A 23,421-nucleotide genomic window follows, 5' to 3' on the forward strand; every position below is an offset into this window, starting at 1 on the left:
CTCAGAAACCTCCAAAGAGGCAAAACTTGGTATTGTATATATATAATTTTTGATGATTATAGATTTTCTGTGCCCAACATAATGAGCCAGATAGCTTATGACTGTTTATATTGCTGAACACTACAATGAACTGTTTCACTGCCTTTCTTCCCCAGTGTCAGATAACAGGTTAGTCATGGAGTCAAAGGAGATTTCAAAACAACGTGAGAGCATACATGAGGAATAGAATCTACCCTCCCCCCTTGATTTATTCTTCTGTTCCAAACCTCTAACTACACAGAAAGATTATAATGAGTTTTTCAGAAAAGAGCTACACCCCCAGAAGATTTCCAAACAAGATATTTCAATTAAAGTTTGTACTTTATATTCAGGGAAATTTGAAGACAGATTAGTTTAAATAAGGAAGTCATAATTCCAAAATTTTCCTATCATCTGTGTAGAAATGTTAGCTATACAGACCAAAACTGAAGCTACGTATGAAAAGATAGTTCATTACTTAAGACAAAATACCAGTATTTTGTCGGGAAAGAGGATGGATAAGCTCCTTATAGCTCTTTGCTCTAAGAAAATTGTATATGCTTGATTATATTTGTTCTTTCTTTGTATTTAAAAAATTGTAATAAAGAAAATCTTGTTTTCTGTATTTGTAATAAGTTTGAAGTAACTAGCACTATTAAGCAAAATTTAAATAAATTACTGAAATTATTTTTCATTTATAATAAACACAAAGCATATGAAAGTGGTTTAAACTGACTGCGAAATCGTTTGTCAATAAGACTGACATTCAGGAAAACTATTACCTATTCATATTTCCACTAATGGATTTATGACAATTTAAAAAATTTCTTTGCTACTTGATTCCATTATATATATGTTCCTCTTAATTAGTTTTTTCTTTTGCCCATCTGTTGTCTGCCATATTATCTTATAGTAAATATATAGGAAAGATGTCACGTCTTGCTGCGCAGCTGGAGAAGTTCCTAGCAGAGTAGCAACCTTATCTCTTGTGTCTTTTCTGGACATCTTTTGTACCTTTTTATTAGTACAAACTGCTAAAGTGAAAGGAATTTTGATACCTGTTAAAGTGAGATAGCATCTTCTTCCTTAAAATAAAATAAGGTTTTTCTCCAAAGCTAATTCTCAAGATCAGCTGGAGAGGGTCCAGAGCAGCTGAATTCAAGTGACAAATAGGAAGAAAATGAGGCCGTAAGTCCCCCCTCCCCCCATTTTAAAGAAAATCTTTACCTGTGGTATTTATTCATTGTTTCATATGTAGATAATCCTTTGCAAATGGTAAAGACAAACTAGAAATTAGAAAAATAGTAAGCAATAATACCACTGAGAGTCATTTACTTGGGCTTCACTTACCTAAAATTACTACAATTATTAAATGTGTTGGAAAGAAATAATGAAACACTACATTGTCTCCGCAAAAATGTACAAACTATATTTTCTGCTACAGAAATTGTTTGAGAGATATAAAAGACCATTATGTCATGATTCAGCAACAATTTACTTGCAATTTAATAGTAAATTAGATTCATACACTATCATGTATTGCCAATTGGATAGGAAAAAAATAAAAAGAGATTCTCTGTGTCCAGAGAGAGATTTTGCATTTGGCACGTTTGCTGGTTCTTAAATTAATGTGTTTTGCCAATAGATTTCCTATGAGTATATGTTAGCCTAGTGATCTTCTAACTACTGTGGACTGCCTGAGGCCATGTGGTCTTTCAATGTTGCCATTCATGCACAGCAGATGATGCCTAACAAGGCTGTAATGCTCTTCGGAAGAAGTTTTCTAGGAAGACCTATGCCATACTAGAGAGTTTTTGATAAAACTTTGATTTATGCTGCAAACTGTGGACATTGATTTGAAATAAATTGTGACTGATGATCAGTCAATGACCATTTCCATAATCATCATGCCATCAGTAATCTATCAAGGTAGTGTCCCTGATGTCACACAGCCTGGGTAACCGAGGGACAGAAGCACAAGCTGTGGTTTTAAAATGTATTTCTAAGAATATTTTTAAATATTTCCAATGGTAAAATAATCTATATGATGCTGTAAGTAAATAAAGATCAGCCAGGACTGTAATACAGTACTTTTGACAAAAATTTTCCCTAGAAAAGGTGATGATTTTATCCCTGGAACATTTAAATGAAAATTTCCTTATCAGATGGTTCAGCATAATTTGCCAGTACGCTCTGGAACAAAATAACTTGCTGGGTAAAGCAATGTGTCAAAGAAACTCATATTAACTCTACTAGACCCTTTAAAAATATGTGTATTTCCTCTTTCTGTGTTATTAAATATCAACTGTAGCTCAGTGATCCTTGATTTGCTTCTTATTTTGTTAGCACAGTAGAAAGACATCATATATAAAGGCATCTAGTATTTGAAAAATGTTCTGTAATGACACACCTTTTTCTATACACAAAACATTAATGACAAAATGAACTCTAAATTGCCACAGTTACCTTTATGTCAGGCATAAGTAAAAGGCTAAAACATATACATATACAACATGGATATGAACTAAATCATGAAGTATTCTCTTTGGTGTTTGCAACATCTAATTTATGCATTTAACTTTAGGTTTCTAAATCAGGAGCCAAGTTCTGCAGGCAGCCAGTGGAAAGAGACAGGCTGTGCCACCGTACAGCGTAGAGCATGAGCATTTGAATCAGCTCCTGGAGCAGTCTCCCTCTCCTCTGACTATGGAGAGAGCTTAGTGAGACTAACTTACACATACACCTTAAATTAGATACCTAAAGCAGATGGACTGAACACCTGTCTTTGTTTTGCACAGAATTTTTATGACATTTGGCTTTGAGGAAGGTCTTTTGCAACAGGAGAGGATTCTGCTGACCTGAATGAAGTATTAAAAATATTGTAACAATAACCTGATATAACTAAGCTCATCCCCAGATTTCTCCTTCCCTCTTTTTAATTTTCAATTTCCGAATGCCAGGTTCATATTTAAGATAAGGAAGAACATCTTCCTTTGATCTGTAGTTTCTGAGCTGTCCCGTTTCCACAAAATATATACCATTCTGTGGGCTCAATTCCAATGCACTATTCCAAAAACTTTGGCATAAAATCTAAATTATAGAGACACGAACACTCCTTCTGGCCTTAAAGCAATGGGAAAATAGACAGACACTACAAAGCAATTTTCTTGAATGTTTTCTGGCTAAAACAAGAGCAAAACTTTTCTATGATTTTACTTGAGAGCTTCAAAGTTTTAAATATTTAAATTTACAACTATAAGTTAATTTTTAAAATTCTTTGCAGTAATAGATAATAAATGTACAATAACTGTATATAAACAGACTCTCAATACATCCTATCCTGTTGCCAGGTCTTTTTCTTACTGTACAAGTGCCTTAAGTAGCCTGGATGATAAGAAATGATAAGAAAAGGTAACATCATTTGGAAGGGAGAGGACATAGTAAGTATAGACATGGCAGCTTTAAGATAAAAAGTTGTGTCACTTTGTTCTCCCTGACTCCAGATAACAAAAGGCAGAACTGGTTCTCAGTTCCTGGCTTTTTCAGGAGAAGTAGGTGAGTAACCCTGCTGGTGCAGGGAGGCAGAGCCAGCGTGCTGGCTACCAAGGCTAACCTTCAGGTACAAGAGTGCATGCAGCCAGCCTGTGAACACTATATTCTGGTAACAGAATTTAACTTTGTAACAGAATGCTTTTTATCATCTTAATTTTGTACAGAATTCATGCATGCTAAAATTCTACAGAACATCCAGAAAACTTTCTGGCGGTTAAAAGAGTGAACCAGACACCATGCAATTTGGGGATTTGTCATTTGGAAGGCATTCTGGCAGTGGTGGACTGTACACTCAGGGTGATGGGGCAGGAAGGGTGAACTACATTTCCTGGAGGGGGAAGCATTACAGAGTTTAACAGGAATACAAAGGTGAGCTTTCCTAGCAATTAATAGGAAATTTCCAAAATGCTGTAATAAAAATAAAGAGTCCTTTGTGCTAAGGACACAGAGCTGTCCAGTACTGTTAAGAGTAGCATCAATCTTAGCTGGATTTTTTACTGGGGAGGGTGGGGAGCATTTTTTTAAAAAAATGCAAATGATTGTACTTCACATATGCCTGAAGTGGCCAGGCAGTTGGATGAGATAATTGCTGCAGATGTCTTCCAGCTGAAATATTCTATTCTATTCTATTCTATTCTATTCTATTCTATTCTATTCTATTCTATTCTATTCTATTCTATTCTATTCTGTTCTGTTCCATTCCACTCCATTCTGTTCTGTTTTCTTGTATTTTTGTAAAATTGGAGGAGCTGCAATGAATCTTTAGTGCTGCCACTGGTGAAGTGTTTTTCACTGAATAATCTGCAGTATATTCATTCCAGGAGTTTTAGTGTACCTCATTTTTTTGAGACCTTAGAGAGCTTTCACAAAGCTCCATTTAAATCGGTTGAGCTCTGTACTAGAGCTCCAGGTAATGACCTGCACAACCAAAAGATCCCAAATATCCACAGCAACCTGACTCTCTTTCAGGGAGTGTTTGTTTCATACAACTGTTCCTTGTAATCTTTTACTTACTTGTCTCAGCTGGCCTTTAGATTACTCAGCCCCCTTTGGGATGTGGTTATCAATAACAAAATTTACACAGCCTTTTTTAAAAAAGGGAATGTATTGTTTCTATTAATGATTAAAGTTGCTCTGTCTAGAATTTTGTACTGCTTGGAAATGAACCAGACATTTACTGCTGACTATTAAAGTAAACAAGCTTATGATTTAATAAAGGCATAATAAATGTCTTTCTTTTCTTTATGACAGAACAAAATTCTTGTCTAACATCTTGTGATCTAGGCTGGAAACAAATTTCTGTGACAAATGCACACTCATTATCTGAAGAGATTAGAGACCTACTTAAAACAAATCAAAAACACTCAATGTCTATGCACTGGTTTTACATACCAGTGTGTTGACCCCTCTAAGAGATTGAAAGGTTTTGAACTTCAGCGCTGTCACTTGAACAATAATTTAAGATTCCAATAATGTCAGGCATATCAGACGAACAGGAAAAGCTTGATGTGAGTCTGTAGGTAAGATGAACAATACAGACACGAAATAGTTGAAGGAGAAAAGCTTCAAGTCACAACAAGAACAGATAAATAAAGGGGGGTTTGTTGGGAACAACCAGTTTTCTGGGATAAATACTTTTATACACAGATCAGCCAGGCCCGGTGCAGAAGTTTGAAAAAGAACAGATTAAAATGTAAATGCTAAGTCAGTCTTGTAAACTGTGGCTGCATTCTTCAGTGATAAGTAGAATAAATATCCACACAAATGTAATCACAATGCTATATTACTCAACTAGAATAGTCAACTTTTCTTTAAGCTAATCTTTAAAATTTTTCTGTTTGCTCATGTTTCACATGTGTTTTACTTAAGAGAAGACTTAAGAGAAGGTATTTCAAACTAATCTCCAAACACTTATTTTTTTTAAAAATAACGCTGATAAACTGAAACCCTACCATAAAAACAAAAACCCCCTTTCTGTAGCTTTGCTTTAATGTCATAAAATTATATTGTACTACCTAACAATATATATTTGAAATGCCTAGAAGTCCCATCTTCTCCTGAGAAAAAGACTGAAATATCAGATGTTTGTGAGAAAATGCAAGTGCTAATAAAATGTTGAGACAAACAAGAAACTTTGTATATAGAACCAAAAAGAATTGAGGGTGCTTTCCTAATGTTTCAAGTTTGCAAATTTGTTCCTTTTAAAAAGCCATGCAAAGCTGCAGAAATAATCCTATACATCTATCAACTGGTCTGATTAATCTCCTAGAAAAATATCAATAATGATTCACAGAAAATTCAGACAATATCTGTGTAATGTCATACAGCAAGGCCCAGAAGAGTAGACAATACATCACTTTCAAGGACAACACCATGTTCCATTAGCTTGAGTTTGGCTTGACTTTTTAAGTGGCTTTTAAAAATATTTTTGAATTTTTAAACACATTAGAGAAACACCACAATGCTTTTCACAATATAAGTATGTAAAGTACATTTTTCTGTAGCATAATTGAAACCTAATTAATCTTTTCCCCTGGAGATCTTTTATAGTTGCGGGTAGTGACTATCATAGGAAGATGACTCAGTAACAAGAGGCATTTTCATTTACAAATATTTTCTCTGGCGCATCAAAGGAATGTTTGGAAATATGTTGCAATGATTTGACTTAAATGTTTTGACTATGCATTACACATGCCATTTAACCTTGTTGCACCTCAATTTCTGCATATATGAGAAAGAGAAAATAATATTTACTCAATATGCTCACGTGGCTTTGGCAGAAATATATTAATTAGTATTTGAGCTATACTTGAGAAGTATTATGTAGTATCTCAACTGAAATTTTCATGAAATCCTGAACACTGCCTTGGGAAATAATAGCAGATTTTTTTTTCATTGGCCCTTAATAAAATGGCACATTCCTATGAAAACAATATGTGAAGATATTTTACTGGGGAGAGGGGAATTAAACCAGCTTTTTATTTTTCTCTAGCTCTTAATAATATTACAGATTTATATGAGAACAATATATGAAGAAATTTTATTGGAGAGCAGAAATTAAAGCATAAAAGTATCTTTCAGAGAATGAATGAAAAGCCATATTTATCTGACAGCAAAAACTGTAGAACATGCATAGGACAAGTAGTATATTTAAATGCTACTAATGCATTTAGTGTGGTATCATTTCATTCAGATTACACATTATTAGTTAAAATAACAACAGAGATTAAACTCACTATCTCTCCTTCCTTCCAAAACTGTTTCAGTATGTTCTGTGCTGCATTTGATTTTTATAGTCACACAGAAAAGGACTAAGAAATCTACCTCAAACTTGGTTTTGGATATGTTATACAAAACTTCAATACTGGTGCCCTGAACACCTTTCCTTCAAGCCCCAAAAGGCACTGCCTTTGGACTCTAAAAATAGATTTCTACTGGAAGAAGGGGAAAGGAGGTTATCCTACTGTCTTTATGACAGACACAAATGAAGACCAGTTTGTGCTCTATACATCTGTGCCTGTGAACATGGAAAGAATTTTATCCCCAGACTGTAAATATGGAAGGTTGTATCTGCCAAGCATTCTGTCACATTATCACTTAAATTTTTGTAAATAAGTCAGCGAAGCTGAAGACGGAATGATAAAATACATCCTAACTTTCACAATATTTTTCTAATAACATGTAAACTGTATAATAATGATGGTTGGGTCAGTGCTGAGAAAATATAAAAATTACATTTCCATCTAAGATAGAAAATAACATCTCTTAGAAATTTGAAAAGAAATTGTTTTCTACATACTAGTAAGTTTTTCACAATCTTTCAAAATTTTCAATTTGCCTGACAACAAGATGTGATTTAAAGTTTAGAAATTAATTTTGAACTGTTAAATGATTCCTTTTGGTATAGTGGCAATACTTGCCAGTATTACTTATGGCCTACTTTTTCTTGCTTCACTCTTTTCAACCCCAGAGAACATATTTTTTAAATTTTAATTTTAATTATTTATTTACTTATTGTTTTGTTTGGGTTTTTTTTTGGTGGGATTTGTTTTTTGGTTTTGTTTTTATTTTTCAATGTTAAATAATTATGGCAAGTGACCATTCTGTTTGTTTAACTTTTTAAAAAAGTGTCTAAATTGGTTTTATTATTTTCAGTCTATTTTTTAGCCACAAGAAAGTATTTGGATCACTTAGATGTTGTTCTTCAAACACAAAAGAAAACCAGAAAAATTTCATAGTATCTGCTTGTGTACTGCTATTAGTTGAAGGGCAATGTTGAATAACACTGGTCCATACAGGCTTTTATGTATATTTTAAATAATGATAAAAACACATAAAATACGTGTTATATATATTGCAAGTAGTCTCATTAAAACATACATATATTTCTTTTAGCATGGCAAATAACAATCTCACACTTGTTAAGTCACAGCTACTTAATTTTCACATCTCTCTAGGTACTCAAGAACACCAAATTATCAAAATGACTCTTCTCACATCAGATATAGCAGTTCCTGCCTCAGTGCTTCCAACCGGTAGGCATCTGCTCTTGGGTAACACTCAAGTAGTAAAGTCTCGTTGGCAGAGCAATACTGCATGTCTCAGAGGCTTTCTCCTGGTTTTCCAATGGTTTTTACTCATTTCTGTCTTCAATAGTCTTCTGAACTTGCTCTACAAACCAGCAATTACTGGTGACTCACTTATCTTAATCACTGCAGTTTTAAATATCTATTCACATCAAAATATTATCTCAATAATTAAAAAATAAATTATTATAGAACTATTCCCAAAGATGAAATAGCTACATGAAGAAAGAAAAATTAAGGGTTCTTACATTCATAGGTAATCTCATTACAGATGCTACTCAATTCACAGTTAAGTCAATGGAAGTCTTCAGAATAAATTCTCAAAGAAATGAATGGCCTTTGATATGGACAGTTTTTTCCAAAGATACTCAAATATCCATGTATTTCTCTCTAAACAAGGTATTTAGATGAGAACACTTAATTACAGGGCTCTACTCTTTCCTTTATGTTTAGGTACCTTGCCATTTTGCATAACATAATAAAGCTTTTCTGTATAGTTTTGTATTGAATGTGTTGTTAAAGGTACAAGAACTAATGAGACTGCCTAGGACTGACAGGTGAAGTTCCAGGAAGACTGGTTTAGTCTTTTATCTACCTGAGATGGCTAACCAGAAATACAAGGCATTTTACTGCATGCTGGGCTTTTTTTTCCCCCCTTTTTAAAGATGCCATCCTGAAATAAACATGCCAAAACTCTGCTTTGCTGACTGCGTCATCAGAGCTTGCAAACGCTAGCACTTCTCTGACAGGCATTGTGAATCACAGTTATTTTTTCTCCCAGTGTCTACGAGGTCTGCCACCTGAACTGGCATAGTTTGTAAGTGCCATCAACTTCTCCTCAGGGCTTACAAGCTATACTTGCTCTTTCAGAAGAATCTGAAAATGTTGTGAACCATAACTATGTTTCTGAGAGAACTTACAAGTTCTGCCATCTGTGCCTGCAGTGCTTTAGAGCATCATAATATGGATATGGAGATATTTTCATCATGGGGTTTACGATCTCTACCAGCTGCATCAGCAGAGATTGTTAGTGCTGTGAACCACAACCATTTATCTCTCAGCACAGACGCCTGCTTTACTTTTTCATTCTTAATAGTCTATATCTGCTTGACCCACTGTTATACATACATGTATATTTTTCAGCAAAAGAGAAAGCAAAAAACCAAAATAATCCTTTAAAGCAGATCTTTAATCACTGCAGATCTGTACAAATCTCCAAATATTTACATAAGTTTAACTATGCCCTGTCTAGATTGAGAATTTACTGCAAATATAATTGTTGTGATAGCCGTACCACTTGTAACCCTTTCTGTAGTCTGACAAAGCTGCAGCTCTTGCTGCTACTCACACATTTTGAGAAAGTATTTCCTTTTGTAAGTAGGAACTTAATCTCTCTTTATGCTATTCTGGCATCTTCAGACCATCTCCAGTTTGGACAATGTCATGAAAAACCTGTCCTTATGAAGCAATCTTTTGCTGTCATTACATATCTTGAGGGATTTTTGGCACTTGGTGATACATCACTACTCTCCCTACATTGGCCCTGGGAAGGAAATGTGCTGGGTGTTTATGAGGCATCACGGCAAATCCAGATGGGTAAAATGAGGGCTGCGTGTGTCAGAGGGGAATGTAGAAAGGAGCTCTACTCCATATGCTGACAGAGGAAGAAGCCACTGGCATGCCAAGAAGCTCTGACTGGCTGTCTAAATGGGGAAGATAGGGCGAAAAAGGAAAGTAGTCAGAGATTTTACTATTGATGTCATCATATACCTATTGCATTCCTACATACAAGTATGGGAAATGTAAGGAGCTGGCAAGTCTACTAGTAAAATGCCTATAAGTTAACAACTAATAAACTTTGAAATTACAGCTTTGAAGATACTGGGCTCATATATCTATAATTCTGTGTGTGTGTGTACACGTGGCTGACCAGAGACAATTAGGTGCAATTTAATTTGACTATGATGACATGCCAAACTACAAATGCTTTGGGGATACATGCAGGTTTTGTTTAATTTGTTAACTGAACCATGAGGAAAAGGCCTAATTTCCTACCAGCAACATGGAGATTTGTTTGATACTTGTGATTTTGCAGATCTTGCTCCTGGGGCTGTCTGGCTGTGTTGGTTGCTCACAGCTGGGGACATGAAGGACCCCTAAGCCCTCAGCCAGGAGAATCAGGCATGTGGTGACTCCAAAAAGCAACTAAATCTGCATCCTGCAAATCCTGGGCCTTCAGATCAACTGAAATTTTCCCTCTTAACATGGCTTTTGGAAGTCAATGAACAGAACTGATTTTGGAAATCTATTTGCTTAGGTTGAAGGTAAGTATTGTTGATTTCCATTATACATGCAGAGATTTTAAACCTGAAAATATTCAAGTAAATTTTCAAGATTTAAAAGATTTTATCCAGAAATCACATACAGGTTATGCTGATGATGAAATTATGGGGCAAAGGCAAAGATTCTAGTTGAGGTAAAGCCTTTATTTTTTATTTTGCTGAATATGAATAAAAACGCTTTGATGAATTTTTAGCAGTTGAGATATAAAATCATTTAGATTTTATGATTTACATGGAAATTAGTAGAGCCTTGTGAGGTTACCTAGTGCTTAACAACTAATACCTATCTTGCCTTTTCAAAAATTTCTTGTATCTTTGTTTCTGTGTTGAAAACCTACATATGCTAAATTTTATACAAAAGACAAATGTTCAAAAAGAAAACAGAAGTATCAATGCTTTGTAACTCTCTTAAATGCTAATTCTACTATAGTCTTTACCGAGCAGTCATTAGTGACTTGATCCACATCCTCAGGAGCGTTCAAAATTTCAATCCTACTCCCTATTTGCAGTGTACCAGTAAAATACTTGACATTTTGCTCCTTGCATGAATGTTTTAGCAATACTGACATATATTTAGATATATATTCTCCATGAACACTTCAAACCACTTTATTAATGCTCTCAAAAGTCTGTTTTTGCAGCACTGCTGTTTTCTAAACCTCTGTATTTTAAGAAAAGGGACTCCAAAAGGTGTGAAGTCAATTAATTTGAAAATCTGAATTGGTGATTGTTGATTTTTTCGTACTTTTCTACCACATATAAAAACTGAGCACACAAAAGTTTTAAGTTTATACAACCTTCAGTGGGAGAAGGATTACATTTTCCTCAGACTAATACTAAATATTTCCCTTTCTGAAACAGTGCACAGCTCTGGGAAAGACAAAATCAAAACCATACTAAATGTGGAACTGCATCTGCTTCTTGGAAGTAGATGGTATTTAAGCTGAATTTAATCTTGATATTTATATACAGAGAGATAGGACACTGGCGAAGAATCCACATGAACATGGTCCAGGTATCTACAATTAGGGGATCATTATTAAAACAAATTATTTTCATGAATAAGTGCGTCTGGCCATTATGTCATTGTTTGGAAACCTGCAGTCAAATCTGCAGACAAACTGGAGAGAAAACTGAAAATTGCTAAACAATTTAACTTGGTCCTAATTGACTATATATTGGGCTGCCTGCATGATTTCCCTTTTTTACCCAATACAAATATGAAAACATTTAGAGGGCTTATTGATCCCCAATACTTAACTGTTAGGTCATATGAATAGCAAATGAAATATGATATAAAATATGCAAAATAATAGTACATTAGCCTAAACAACACTAATAAATTGCAAAGCTTAGCATGAAATTGAAAATCACTAATGGAGCACTGAGCAGTTTGTTGAAGCAATGAGCAGTCAAAGAATCATACATAATGTAACAGTACAATTGCTAACAGCAGGCTCATAGAAGACAATTTAAACTTATTTTTTATGGACAAGAGGAATTGATCTTTGAAGCGGTTCCTAAGGAGATTCCACTTAGCCCGAACAGCATCTTGGGAGTGAGTTCTGGTCTATCCCTTGCATCAAATACATATTTATGAGCTTCCAGAAAAGACTGATTTAAATTACACATGAGGCTATGGTTTACGAACTTAAACCAGAAGAGGTAAAAATACTAGACATGTGGAACTAATACCTGAAACTGGTATTGAATTCGATGGTTATGACAGTCTTGCAGGTTCCACTGAAAGACAGGTCATATGTAATGAGTTCCACTTCTTAAAATTCTTGGGAGTTACAAATATGTAAAGCTACAAACACAAAATATGACTAGTCTTCAAAATCATAATATGTTAAATGATGTTATATTTTCTCAAGGCCAGCTACATGAAAAAACAACTTATATTTAATATAGTTGATATCAAATGCACTGATAGAAGTTCTCACTTTTGTGAACATTCACAGGGAAATTTATAATTAATATCATATTAATTCTTTCTTTCAGCAGAAATTTCCCAATGAAATGTTACATTTCATGTTGTCATTCAATGTAATTCCACAAGGGTTTATGTAATTATGTGGTAGCATAAGATCTGATGTATTTTAAGTACACTAAAATTAAGAACTGAAAAGACAAATGTGAAAATCTTATGAGATCACATGCAAAAAATATTTTCCTCTCCTAAAAGGTACTGTAATTGTAACATGGTAACTGTTCACTTTCCTTTTATGTTTTGAGCAGCCAACCTTTTCCTTGATGATTTCCTTGCTTTTATTTTCCAATTGATTTCAACCCAGCATAAGAATATATGCCTATTTTATGCTGTTATTTTGCACTTGATGGTTGTGTAGGCCCAAACTCTGGCCCCACTAGCGTAAATGTCTTACTTATTGAATGTCTGAAAAAATCTGCAGAAAAATTGTGTATGTGTAAAATGGGAAGGTGTCACCACAGGTGGGTCTTTTGTTTGTTAAAATGTAAAGTACTGAATGGTGTGGGCTTTTTGTATTACTAAAGTTTTGTGGATAGTTTGCTTAGTCATATAGTTAATAAACGTAAAGCCCCAATTCAATAGCAAGTACATTGCCAAATGGCAACAGTTCATGTGTTCACTGTGCAAACAATATTGTAGGTTGCACATGTTGAGATCTGAGGTATTGTTTAAAAATATAGCAAAGACAAAACTGTACAATAGAAACTCCATCATCTTGGGGCATCCACTGATGTAAAGGTGGTCTGACTGAGGGAATGCAGGGTCATTGCCATGGGATATTGTTTGATTGCTCTTAAAGCTGAAAATGCCATATCCAAAGTACTACCTGGAGGTAACAGTCCCAAATTTGTATGGATACTCTTTCTTTTTCTTCTGAACATCCTGGAGGTACCTCACTGGAGATTTAGTGTATTAAAGTTTTATAGTAAAACTCAGCAAGTAGCTTCTGACTTCAGGGAAGCAAATGGAGAACTACAACATTATAGCCATATCCCTGTTAAAGACATAGGCCCCAACTCAAAACAAATTTCTCATCACAATAAATTCAGGTAAAGGTGTTTCTCTATACCGTTGGTATTGCCAAAATGAGATACAGGATGTGCAACTTAGACTTTTGGGCACAAAATACACATAAAATACCTAAACAACCTATACATCAAAAAGTGTGGTAATAATTTAATGTAGATATTATACAAGTTTAGTGTTTGCTTTGTTCAGCTCTGACCTCTCTACCAGTCAAAATAAACTGATTTTTTTATAGTCTAACTGTAAGTGGCATTCATGCTCCTCAAACTGCATAATATCAGAACTACTGTCAGATAGCTATTAATCTACTCAGCAACAATAAGGCTATTTTTTTCTAAACCTGGCTGATTCTTATTTTTAGCTGATCCAATTCCTTTCACAACCTAAGCTGGTTGTTTTGTTTTTTTTTTTTTTTTGGTTAAAGGGTCCATTTTCTGCCTGGGTGTCAGCAAAGCACAATTTCACAATTTCCTTGTCTCCTAGCTTTTGCATCAAACAACTATGAATTGATGAAAAGTATCCCTTTTCTGTAGTGTTCCTCTCTGATGCTAGTATTCAGCTGTTCATCCTCTGGGATGAACTTCCTATCACACTGTGCAATAATATAAATGTAACAAGGATGCCAACATTTTCAGAAGAGGCTACATCAGAAATTGGCACCTTAGTTAATGATATTTGAATAAAAAGAAAGTCCCCCTAGACCTGTGAAAAATAATGTATTCCCTATTCTCATCAAGTAAATAAATACATAAAAATGAGAGAGCTGACACTGAGACTGGAATGTAGCAGCTGGAAAATGAAAGTAAGTGGAATGATGCTGGCTTGAGGGGACTGATGTGCTGGAATTAGAAATAAAGAAGCTGAAGTGATATGGGGAATCCAGGATGATACATGGTTGGTTGCATGGAGTGATACTGTGGAAGAAGAAACCGGAGTAGTCCTCGCACATCAGGTATTAATTGCTTTACCCTGCACAATCCTACTTGTCCCCACCAAGCAGAGGAGAGTAGGAAGAGAAGAGGAATGAGTTAGCAGTAACCTGACATGGTCGCTGTCGTCCTTTTCCTCCCTCACAACCCATTGGAAGGAAAAGCGAAGTGACAACCAGGAGGGCTCAGAATGTGGCTTGACTTAGCTGCTTTAGTCAGAAAGAGTGGGGACCCCCCAGAAGCACTGTTGAAGCCACCACCGTGTGTGTGTGTGTGTGTGTGTGTGTGTATGTCTTCAATCTTCAGGCCATATTGAGAATCTGTGTTCAGACTGGACCAGCGTTGCAAGCCTTGGTATTTAGGAACGCTGATGCATATCTACTTTTCGAATATTATGATCTGATTCTGACTTTCTTAAAATATAAATGAGGCAGGCTAGGCTAGAGATAATCTAGATTTTCCAATTCATTTCTGCTCCCTCCCACAAACCTTACAAGTGGTAATGAATAGGTATATCATTATTAGACCAACTTTAAGACACAAAATGTTGGAAATAGTTTTTCTTAAATTGCAAATGAAAATATGCCTAAACAATGACCATGGCTTGTCTTCAAAAGAAGTGCATGGGAATTCATCCAGCTCATCAACAGCATTGAAAAATCATCAGTTACTTCCGAGAGCTGAGCAAAGATAAAACTCGCATCCAACAATTTCCTTAGTCTTCTACAAAAGTCTACTTTCTCAGTAGCTCAATTGTGAGAGCGGGGAATGATTTCATGGGAAGAGCATGCTTACTAGACCCTGTACTGTAACCCAGAATATCTGCAATAGCAAAGCAATAGAAAACTGGAAGACCTGTATCTCCAGTTCCTGTTAATCTTAGGGTAAGAGGTAAACACCAACAGGCACAGTAAGGTCACATATGCATTACTTTGCATTTTCTGTATATTTTAGTACAATTTCATGACCCACTGAAAATATCCAATACCAGTGACTAAATATCAAATTTTGCTACTTAGTCATCTCTATTTAATATTTTGCTTTGTTCTCCTTGCAGTATGTTTTCATTGTAAACACATGAGTCATCAACAGTTGCTGGTTTGGGATAGATCTGAATATCTGATAATGGAATAAATCTGGCAAGTAAAGTAGTAAAAAGAACCTATGAAAAAAATGTAAATCAAAGTATAGAACTCAATTTGTCATTTAGGGAGGACAGGAATCCTGAGGCTATTTTAAATGTGAAAGAGTTCTTTCCTTCCTTCCTTCCTTCCTTCTTTCTGTCTCTCTGTCTTTCTCTGTCCCTCTCTCCCTCTGTTTTTGATCAAAATTGTCAGGGTCTACTAACAGAAAGAATTGCTAGCATATGAAAAATCTCACTCTGCTTTGTTTATTCACTCTGTAATGGTGCTATATAAGCCTACTGATATGGTGATATAATCCCCTGCATAATAAAAGAGAGATCCCCAAATTGGCACCACATTTTAGTATGCAAGATATTCTGCTGTAGCTGCAGTGTATGTAGAGAGAGTAGTACAAGTAGTTAAGTCTTGTAATTCACATATTTGTAAATGGAACTACAGTAAATATATTGTATATTATTTAATACTCAGAAGACCTCCTGACCACTGGGAAAGCTCTGAAGATCATACAGATAGATAAAAATACTATTCTTTTGAGAACTCTGAGTGTATTTACTCGGTACACCCAAACATATGGTGATTAAGTATGATAAATCATACTTCTAATGGATTTTTTTTTTCTTTTTGCAACCTATTTAGTTCCTGTGAAAGGCACCAAACGGACAGCTCTCAAACCCTGAGCCTTGCATTGTTCACATTAGAGAAAAGCTACCCCAATTTCCCACCAGCGTATATAATTGCTGCCATTGAACTACTATTTGTGACGGTAAGACAACAGCATAGTCTGTATACCCCATTCAGCGCTCACCGTTTCCACCAATAGTGCAAACTAGAGTGCCAATTGTGGCATTAGCTTTTGTGGATATAACAACCTGTCAATTAGGAAGTGAATTAACCAGTTCACTACACAATAATCATCACATAATAACTCTCAGTCCCTGCTAAGCTGAACTATTTTCAAACTGGCAAATCAGAGGCAATCTGTCTTGTTTCTAGAGCTGTGTGCCATACAGACACCCCAAATTCATTCATTTGATCATGCCTTTGTACTTTACTGCAGCATTAAACAGACTATACTCAGATCTTGTTATTCCTTTTACCATTTCACTGGTGTGACTCTGATGGCTGCAGGTAATGAACAAACACGATACACAATAAGGACAACAATCACAACATCACTTTTATTCATTAAATAACCTTGGCAATGGATTATTAAACTTGCCAATTTCAGCTGGTTATAAAATATACAGAACATGTTTGAAGCTAGTGTCTTTGAACTTGTAACAAGCAACCTGGAACTGATTGTTTTGGTTATTAGAAGTAGCTGACTTTGACCATCCTTAGAGTAGTTTTTCAATGGTACGCTGGAGCCACATTATTACCATAACTACTGTAATCATCATGACAGTAATGATCATGCTGAAACCTAAATGTGTGAAATTAAGCCACTAACAACTGTAAATATGTCCGGCAATGAAGTCAATGAAAGGTCATTACACTATGTACCACTCAATTCATAGAAACCTAGCGAGGATGCTGTATTCAGATGATACATGGTTGGAAGATTTGTATTGTGTCTGTATACTGGCTTCTTTGGTGATTTCATGAAAAATGAATGATCATCATAAAGTGTCACACCACATGTTCACTAGGTCTCAGGTTATTATACTGTATGAAAAAAACACACCACTTTTTACTTGCAATCAAACTACTGAGCTAATTCACTCTTGTAAGCAAAGGTGACATTACAGACAGTTTGGTAAATCAATCCAGTATGACAAGTGCACATATGTTTATATGTAAATTTAATCCACTTGGATCTTCATACACAATCAGAACAGGATATTTCATTAAAATGTCAGCATTTCCAAACTGAAAAAAGTAAACTCTGAAGGTAGTGGGCCAGAGTTTCAGTTTGAAAGTGTTGATCTGCATTTCAAACAATTTTGCATTTGGTTCCACCAAAAGCCAAAGAGCACACAGAAAAATAAAATACAATACAGGAGAAGAAGAAATAGTTTTCCAAGCATGATGTAACTCTCAGGACTAGGTATAAATCTACAGAGAATGCCTAGTCTGTTTTTGTTTTACCTTTATAGTCTTTCCTTCCTTCAGGAGAGACAGGGCAATAGATATGTTTTATTAAACATAAAATACTGGAAGTCAGAATGTGCTTTACAAGTATAAATGACTAGGTCCTCCTGATCATAACACTTACAATCCTGTTAGTCAAAGACATCATACTGAGGAGCTTAAATATGACTTAAGGAGATGTTGGTGAGACCATTTTGAGAAAGTTCAAAAAACCAAGAAACATGTATAGGAGAAACTCTGACAGAATACAAATGCAATATGAACATGGATAGCTGTAAAGCTTAGATGTAAAGCAAATATGTATGAAAAAGAACAGCAAGGAATTAAAGGAGAAAAGAAAGCAGTTTTCAGTAATGAGGGCTGAAATACCCTGAATAATAGAAAAATATAGAAAATAATGGGAATGACAGAGACAAGGCAAAACAAAGGTTATGGAAGCCAGCCAAGGTTCAGCATGAACAGAACTGTATTGTGTCTTATGAACATGGCAAGACCCAAGCCTACTCCTGCAGTAGTTGGAAGTCTCTGTACCTTGCTCTCAGAACCAAACCCACCCGTTCTGGTCTTGAGAGCAATGCATTTATGTCCCTGTGATGCTGTGTCTGCACTTAATAAGTTCTGCTGACCCTGAACCAGCTGTGCAAGGAAACAACTTTGTGTCTCTGATATGGTCAATCTGGCACCCAGATAAATAATTATGAGTTGACTGAACTTCAATGTCGAAGATAAGAAGACTAAACATAGATATAAACAAGTAAGAAGCTAGTGAAGCATATGAAGGAGAAAGTTTATAGAAAGGGAAAAGCAAGAGAAACTATTGACAAAAGCAACATTATGGGCAGATTGGAGGTGATTTGATGGAATTTTTAAATGTTTAAATACCACTCAGATTATGCTACTAAGCTTATAAAGAATGAGGACTGAGTTAATATTTTCATATTAAAAATATATAGCAGAAAAAGTGTACAAATGCTGCAGTTCTGGTTGAAACTTCTTTTTGCAATAATTCACTTTTAAGCAAATAACTTATGAGTTTGAGGATAAGTTAATAGTCTTGCAGTCCACTGTCCAATGGCAATAGCCTAATTATTAAACAGGCTGAACTGAAAGAAAGTACGTCTCCTACACTGAGATACACTGCCATTTGGATCAGTCTGTTGAAGGTAATGATGATCTCTTAGACTGGAAGATTTCAAATCAGATGACAAAAACATTATAAAAGTGTACAATGAAAAATAATGCTGTAAAAGCAATCACTCTGCATCATCCAGAATTCAACAGTAAATTAAAAAAAAGAGTATTTAATTTATTTTCCTAGTAAGCTAAGCCTTCTTCACTCCTGACAAAATTCAATCACATATAAGATATGTTCTTTCCATTCTATAGAAAAGATATTATATAAGCCTGTATGTATTTCTTCTTCATCCATGAAAAAGCAATGTACTTTATCTTGTGGTTGCATTTCTCTCATGTCTTTTGTTTCTTTGATTCCTCACAGTGAGAGTTCTCAAAATTTAGGTGAGGACTATTCCAAATACCAGAGAAATACAACTTGTCTCAGACAGAGGTACGGAAAGCTTGTGCCTAGGACCTTTGCTCCTGGTACCATCTGATGACACAGACATCTCAGGGTCTATTGTTATTAAAAAAAAAAAAAAAAGAAAGAAGAGAAGAGAAGAGAAGAGAAGAGAAGAGAAGAGAAGAGAAGAGAAGAGAAGAGAAGAAAGAGAAGAGAAGAAGAAAGTAAAAGATAAAAAGAAAAGAAAAGGAAAAGAAAAGAAAAAGAAAAGGAAAGAAAAGAAAAGAAAAGAAAAGAAAAGAAAAGAGACAGAAAAGGAAAAGAAAAGAAAAAGAAAAGGAAAGAAAAGAAAAAAGAAAAGAAAAGAAAAGAAAAGAAAAGAAAAGAAAAGAAAAGAAAAGAAAAGAAAGGAAAAGAAAGGAAAAGAAAGGAAAGGAAAGGAAAGAGAAAGGAAAAGAAAGGAAAAGAAAAGAAAAGAAAAGAAAAGAAAAGAAAAGAAAAGAAAAGAAAAGAAAAGAAAAGAAAAATCAGTCCTCACTGTGGCAATTGAGAAAAAACCCAAACAAAATCCCTTGAGAAAAAAAACCCAAGAAATGTAGCTGATGCAAATGGAAGGCATGCTGGAGGGCTGGTTACAACCCTCACTATAACTCTTGCTTGCATGCTTATATATCTCACTGTGTTACCCTTATTATAACTTACACAAGTAAATATCTCATTTGTCTTAAAGAATAGAAATTGATTTTTTTTCCTTTAAAAAGGAAGGTGTCTGCTGATACTGCAGTGGGTGACACCCTTGTTTCTAGTTCAGCCTTGCTGTTGTCATAGCACTACGAATTCCACTATGGATGTGAACCCTGCCCTTAAGTAGGTTGGTGCTGAATCTCTTCCTGGAGGGATTTCAGTTCACTTGATTGTACATGAACACACATCTTTAAAGCCGAGTCTCAGCTGAGGCAGATGGTTGTGATGATGATCTCCAACCTACAGTATGGAAGAATATTTCCACTTTCATTTCAAACAGGAGAAAGACATAGCACAGGGCCCATCAATGGTTTCAGCAGATTTTAGAGAGGATTCACTGGGAGCTGGAAAAAATTTAGAGAAAGGTGAAAGGGAAGGAAAAAGAAGCCATATCTCTTGAGGGTGGGGAGGAAAAAAGTAATTACCATCTTTGAACCCTTAAACACTTTCCTTGGTTTCTCTATTATCTTTAATAAAATGGCTGCTCTAACCAAGAAATAACTGCCATTGACAGTTGCTCACTACTTATTCTGCCTTGCTCTTTTTCTGTCTGGCAGTTTAATTTTTACTATTGTCAGTTCTGATACTGAGCAGTAATTGGCAAAATTCATTTTCATCTGACCTCTAGTGAGGGAGAATGTAACCAATTCTCCTCAGTAGCAGGGAAGATGGACTCACAGATAAGCTGGTGAAGTGTTTGGCAGTCCTAGAATGGACACTGCATTTTGACTTATGTTCAGAGATTTGGAATTATTCTAATGACATGAGCAGAGACATCAGGTCAGTTGTAGGTTAAGTTTTTTGCAAATTAGAGGGATTTCAGAGAAGGAAAAAAATATTCAAGCACTGGAGAGATTGAAATCTAATTGTATATTCTATAAAATTGCGCATTTAAATTTTAACTAAAGGCTAATTGTAACTTACACTAATGCAGCTACCAAGAGGAGTATTAGTCCAGTCTTCCATGATACATACATATCTTCAACAAAGCTTATCACAGATAATGATATATCAGAAAAAGAATAGGAAACACTATGGCCTTGATAACTGAGTGTGGACTGAGGAGTGGCTGAAGCAGGAGCAAGCAAGGCTGTGATTTCCTCCACTCCTAGTGCGCAAATTAGTAGCAAGGGGCTAGTACGAGGGGAGCATATGAAAGTGGGTTGTGGGTTGTATAGGCCATAATACATTAGGGATTCCAGAAAGAAGGGAAGGGAAAAAGAAGTGAGACACCTCTCATGATGATTCAATTTCTTATTATTCCCTACATAAATTTCGTGAAGAGAAACAGACATGTTTAGATGGAAGGTGTTTTATAGGGGATACAGCAAAAGGCTATGAGCCAGAATTGACTAAATCCTATAGGCAAAGAAAAGGAAAAAGATGTTAATGACATTTTGTGACTGTTGTTTTGGTGGACAGTAACATCTCATCCTACCTCCACTAGAATCAAGGAGGCTGGTCACAGAATAAGGTATTACACTACATTGAGGAAGAGGAGTTTTTTCCAATGAGATTATGCTACATCACCTGAGACATTTAATAATTAGACTAGAACAAACATTTAAGGCACATTATGGAATTTTACTATAGCAGACAGAAGACAATGTAATACAAATTTTTCATCGTGATTTACTATGCATAATGCAAAGCTTCAGATGCTAAGTGCATTACATGTAAATATTAGCAGCTCAAGCTGATAGATCTATGGAGAGAAATTAATCTAAGTGATGGCTAATCATATTGCCCTTGTTTTGTGAGGGACTACATATGTCACCCACCAAGCAATGAAAAAGGATGTTGAATAAATTTAACTCACAAGAAGTAGCTGAGAGGAAACCCTTCTTTTCTTAGATGCTTTACATTATAACTATCAAAGTGTATGTACTGCCTAGGTTCTATCTGTTTATCTATCGTCTTTCTACCTATCTATAAGCAGAAGCTTTGATTGAAACAGTGAAGAACAAATATTTTATTAAATACTTTAACATTAAATTTATTTTATAATATGGATTCTCCTTGTATCATTTGCAAGTTGTTAAATACAAGTGTCTATGTAACTGTCATCTAAGCCAATTATATTTTAGTCACTAGAACAGGCTTCTGCGCTGAGGATCTCCAGATCTGACTAAGAATTAATTTGGTTTGAATAAGATGGCCATTTTAAGCAATGTATACACTTTATTAAAACAGCAAAGACTCATATTGTCATAACAAAGAACTAACCTAATCTTTGCCCCTGTATTACTGAAGAGAGAAGTAGGTAGTTCCCAGTAGGATTTCATTGAGGTAATACAGGTCTTGTTGCAATACCTTTAGTTTAAAATGTCTTGATATATCAGTTTTTAAAATGCATCATTCTTCAAAACCACACAAAAGCCGTCACTTCAAAAGCCTCTGATTAATCTGAACACAATCAAGGGCATGTGAGATAGCTGCCATTTAGTTCAGCCAAAGCAATCCATGCCAACTGCAATAAACCCATCAAACTGTCATAGAGTCAAGCTGTGAGAAAAAGACTATGGTGATTACATGCAATAGTTTCCTTCAGTGGTTTTATAATTTCAATTTTTGCAACATTTCAAGATTTTCAATACTTATAGTAGCAATCCTTTAGTACTGAATATTTTCCCTGGGAGTTACTATCAACAACTTAGCCTATTGGTTTTTTTCCCCATCATTGAATCAAGCATATAAGCTCATCAGACAAGAAATATTGTGATTACAGTCGTATATAAATTATTTAAAGAGATTCAGCCAATCAAAACAGATATTTAAGTACCTATTTTCTTTGATGTGTGCATATAACTCCCATTAAAAGGACACAGTCACGGTTGAGAAGCCTGAAATTGAACCTATACCTGAAATTAAAATTACATTTTTTCCTTCACCCTGAAAGCCTTCTGTCCTTCAGCAATGACCCTCTGGACAACAAAAGAAGGAGACCTAGTGCACATATCCTGAGATGCAAGAAGTAAAGTGAAAAATACGACGTGCTCATTATAATGATCAAGAAGCATCGAGAAGAATGACACCCAAGATTAAGGAAATTTAAGACAAACTATTTAAATTGTCCTTTCAAAAACACTGCATTATTTATGAGAATCCTTCAGACAGATGGAATGTTGGAACCTCAAGGTGTGTTTTCCTCTCCACAGATATATTTTATGCAGCACAAATGCTGTTGGGAACTTCATCATCATACTGCAAAGAGTATACCATGTAGCAAGCGATGGAGGGGCACAACTCAGTTATTCTCTGTTTTACAAAGCTCTTGGTTTAGCAGTATGTTTAAACAAAAGTCACTGTTGGATTTCATAGCAATAAAAAGACAGTAAGGATAAGAGAGTTTATGAGCTTTGCCCCGACTGCCTCTTGCTAGGATTATTATTCAACTGACTAAACCACTTGCTGTCTCAACCTTGAATAACAGAGGCTATGCTAAACCACAGATCTATGTTCTTGGTGTTAGCACA

Source organism: Buteo buteo, chromosome 1 (assembly GCF_964188355.1).
Source record: "Buteo buteo chromosome 1, bButBut1.hap1.1, whole genome shotgun sequence".
NCBI classification, from domain to species: domain Eukaryota; kingdom Metazoa; phylum Chordata; class Aves; order Accipitriformes; family Accipitridae; genus Buteo; species Buteo buteo.